The sequence below is a fragment of the Seriola dumerili genome, unplaced genomic scaffold (genome assembly GCF_002260705.1).
Source record: "Seriola dumerili isolate Sdu_G_001 unplaced genomic scaffold, Sdu_1.0 BDQW01002262.1, whole genome shotgun sequence".
NCBI classification, from domain to species: domain Eukaryota; kingdom Metazoa; phylum Chordata; class Actinopteri; order Carangiformes; family Carangidae; genus Seriola; species Seriola dumerili.
The window spans coordinates 874,293-879,204 of NW_019176517.1; positions in this window are offsets into that span (position 1 = coordinate 874,293).

Here is a 4,912-nt window from a genome sequence, read left to right on the forward strand (position 1 = left end):
GATCACTAGAGCGCTGTCAGTATCTTTTCATGTAGCGACCTAAACTCACCACAGAGAAAAATGATTTTACAGAGTGTAAAATGTAGCTATTTGTGCTGTGAGAGACTGCATATGCTACTCACATGGTATTAGGTATACTGGGCAATTTAGAAAATATTAGTGTGATATGACGATATGATATTGAAGGGGACAGAGCTCAGCTCCACAGGGCCCTGGCCAAATTTAACCCCTGGCTCTGTTATAGGCAGAGTTTAATTTGATGACCATTTCGTTCTCCTGAAAAGATGAGGGGAGGGGCTCTGTCCAGGCAGGTTTTGTGCTTAAATTGCAGGAGTTAAAGCTTAAATTGTGTTGACTTGGTAGTAACAAGCGTTGTCTGCAGTGAACGGACCACATTGCTTACACTACGCACACAACATAGCATTGCCCACATACCACAACCACGGGTACTGAGTTAGCCCAATGTCTCTGTCTGTTCCTGTCTGCACCTGCATTCTGATGAAAGGTCAGGTAGTCAGACCGACTGAGCCAGTGAAGGAAAAAAAACAACGCAGTACATGCAGGGCACCAAAACAGCCTAATGAATAATGATCATGCAATGACCATGTGCAATTTTCACTCGCACACTCACAAAAAATAGTCACATATGTGTTGCAGTTTGGAGCCCTGTAGTGTCTGCCAAAAATGATCGGTATCTGCCGTGGATCGATTGATCTCATTCATAAATGATCGGTATTGGTGGCAAAAAAAACCTGATTGGGGCATCCCTACACTTCACCATTTGGCACTCCAAACAAGGACGGACCACAATTCTCACATGTATCATGTAACACTACAGGGGGTTGTTGGTGTTATTTGCCTTGTAAATACTCTAGACTTAGTTTCTTTAAATGCTGGGGGTATCTTAGTTTTGTTAAAGCAGACTTTGAGGTTGGTAACTGTACGCACAGTCTGCTATGCAGTGGAGAAGCGACACAGAGCATTTTGGATCATTATCTTGTAAGATGATGGTGGTTGATTTGACTTTCAAATGAGTTATTAATGTATTAATTATTAAATCTTGATATATAAGGGACACTTATGAACGTAAATCAGCTGTTATTAATATTAGGCTCAGAAGCAAGTAAACAGAACAAAAAGGCCTTCAATCAGAAAGGTATTCATATTCAAACTACGTGAATCCAGTTTCGAATCTGGCCTGGTGCCAGCTATATTTATATCTATTTATGTTGTTAATAAGCATAATCATTAAATTATCCACAGGCCAGGTATTTTTAAGTATTTATCTAAATATTGCTAAATTGGGTTGATCCAGTAACTGTCACAACATTCCTTTCTGCATATTTGAAGGCACTTGAAGGGCTTGTTTATCTCTCTTTCCTCAGAAGCTTAGTGATCAATACCTCTGTAGATGACCAGTCTCGGCTGTAAGATAATAGACGGGAACAAACAAACTACAGCAGAAGTTGTGTAACCAGGCACATATATTTTTGTCAGCACTTGGTACATGGAGGTCATCTGTATTTGAGCTGAATGTTTATTGATGGTGGAGACTGGGCCTAATGACGATTCTCCATGAAGCTTGAATGGGAGCTGAAAAGGGCCCCAGAGCTCCTCATCAACCCTTGACTCCTCCTCAATCATGCACCAAGGATGAAGGTTTTCTTCTTTATTTCCTGTGTGATGGCTGAAGTGGCATAATGACAGAGAATTGCCAAAGCAAGTCAGTTTCAGAGCTTCAAAAAATCCTGCTGTATGATGGTATGTTCAGGTAATTGTATGTCTCAAGTTTCCATGGGTGTGTGACAGTGGGAGGATGTGGGGGTTTTGATTTCGACTCTGATGTTGAGGAGTTATTAAAGAAATTATAAGCTTTGGTTGTTTTGATTTCCTTTGTATGTTGCACTCAACAACATTAATACACTGATTATTACTATCTCTATGATTAACTTGGCTCGAGTAATATAATGTCTGACAACACTGATGATCTGTTTAATGATAAGTGTGATGCTGTTCACTCTATAGACTGATTACATGTAAAATAAAACTGGTTAAAAAAACGAGACATGGGCATTTTGAAGACTTGTTTCAGTATGAATCATATTGCAGGATGACCACTGCTCCACCCGACGAGTTCTCACCTAAATGATAGAAAAGCTTTCCACACATTTAAATCAATGCAGTGTCACTTTATTTTCTAAGCTTTCAGCCTAGGGTCAGATCAGGGGATCTGAGTGGATCATCTGATGAAAATTTAAGTGTGTGGAAGTCGTTTTTATCATACAGTATGAATCCTGAAATACTGCTAGTATATGAAAATCAAACCAAAAATTAGACTTTGACACATTTTCCAATATAACTGGCTTAATCTATAAGAACACAGAAGGATAATTTGCACTTAGTTACTGGTAAATTATGAATTTTACTTTACAAAGACATATACCCTAATTAAGATGGATGTATTTTAGGTTTGGATCACACAGGTCTGAGATATTGAATACAGGGTCAAGCTTTAGCACTAAAACAGCAGCTTAGTGTATTTTGATGAGTCTAACGTTAAATACACAATGAATACACATAATAATGCCTAGGAAAGAATACCTTAAGGATATAAATATGTTACATGTCACAGCACACACTACACTTAACTATGTAACCATACACATTGTGTATTCAGTATTACTCAAACCTACACTACACAGTACCTTTATTTTTCAAAGGTTCCAAACACAGAGGAACTTCTGTGCATATGCTTTTTTCTGCAGTTTCTTTTTAATTTGAAATGGTGCAACTCTGAAGCTGTAATCAGATCATGTCTCAGATTGAAGTGTGTGTAATTCTATCTAATCTGATTTGGAAATGCCTCTCACTCTGTAAAAATCTGTTGTGCAGCTTGTCTGGAGGTGAAGTGTCCATGAGGCTGACTCTCATTCTATAAACATCACTTGTAAACACTTATTATTCAAACCTTTTTATTGACATTTACAAAAACCTATCAAAAACATACCAAAGAATATTCAGAATATATGCAGTAAACACACCAAATAACATAAAATATACAAAAACTCATAAATAAAAAAATAAAGATAATATTAAACTAGAATTACTGCCTCGTGGTTGTGCGCCTCCACCATTCAGACTAGTTGCAGATTACATCCCTGTTTATCCAGAATCATAAAAATTATTAACATTTTGTGTGAAATTTTGTCATAATTGATGTGTGAGGTCTTGAGTAATGGCTAAAAAAGTGTTTTCTGAGGTCATTGTGACCTTGACCTTTGACCACCAAGGTATAATCAGTCCAACATTTCTGCCGAATTTAAAGAAGTTCCGTCAAGGCATTACTGAGATATCATGTCCACGAGAATGGGATGTACGGACATACGGACAACCTGAAAACAATATACATGTCAGACCACGTTCATGATGATGCCAGTCTAAGAATTCTTCTGGAATGAAACAACCCTTAAACATTGTAGTCCCTTCCTGAACCATAGCTGAAAAGCAGAATCCACTTGTGAAAGTAGGAATAACCCATTGGATATAATAGGTAACAGGGTAAACGCCCGTTTTTGTTGTGTGACCTAAACTGAGACCATGCTTTCAGTGATCCATTCACAACCGGGTGGTAAGTGGGCAATAAACGGCCGGCAGTGCATGAGAGAGACTGAACTGCTTTGTTCGGGGCTGGGCTGGCTGTGGCACTGTGGCGGGAGAGTGCTGTTTGCAACTTTTAGTGTTGCCGACAGTAAAGACAGCTAAGCAGGGTATCTGTTTCCTGAGTTAGGAGGGGAGGCTGGTTGCCTATGGGGCTAAAACAGTGACAGTAAAATGTTAACATCAAAAATAAAATTTTACTTTAAATTTAACTAAGAGTTAACTTCAGCGCAGCCCGCTTTTATGTGAAAAAACAACAAAAAACAGCGGCAAAAAGAAACACTAGTTGTGGCTAAGGAGTTCCAGGGGAACTAAACGAGGCCATTGTCTACATATGCACCCATATAGGTGAGGGGATGGCGGGTTATGCCAGAGTGACGAGATTTCTTAGTATGCAAGTTATATTCAGATTATGTGTAGATCACACGCTCCTCACCCATCCCATCAAGCCCACCCAACGCTCTATGCCGAAACATTGACAGAAAGTTGTCACCAGAGATAAGCCTCAATTATTTTAAATTGTAATGTTTATATATTGTTGTTTTAAGAGCTCTTTGCCCTTGTTTATGTGGCAGTATAGTCTACGCTTTGCAGGTAATATACCTTGAACGCACCTTGATTGCCTAATAGCCTATCAGTGAGCAGGGGCTCGTATTTAAGACGGCCTTCTCCCCTGCTCTTCCGCTTTCCACATTGCTTCCGGTAAAAGGCCGGCTCCCTCTTTACCACTGCGTGCGTCCCGCTGTGTGTGCTGCTCTGTCGCTCCTGCATGCTCCTGTTTGGCGTGGTAAGTGTCCTCTCTCTGCATCATGGTATTTGTATGCCGACAGCTAATGCTAGTGTGGTCATAGGAAATGCTGATGTCCGGATTTGTCCCTCTCGTCCTCCCTCCTGTATGAGTGTGTGCGCGCATCCACTTCTGCTGAAGGTATGTCCTGTCTCTGTTGCAACTGCATCATTTTCAGTCTAAATTGTACAGTGCTAATAATATATTCTGGTTAGGTGAAACCACAGATCGGACGGCTGCTGCTTTGTCTCGGCTCTACTTCCAGCTTGTTTCCTGTTCTTGCCTGCTTTGCTGCTGTTGTTTTACTTGCTGCTTGGGTGGCGTTTCGGCGGTGTGCAGCTTTCGACGGACCTTTAAAGCCGTCGCTTTTCAAAATAAGACTGTTTGCCGCAGGCTACCTGGAGCCTTCAGGTTACTCACAGTACCTCTGCATGGCTTGCTTGTACTGAGCTGGATTTCCCTTTTTTA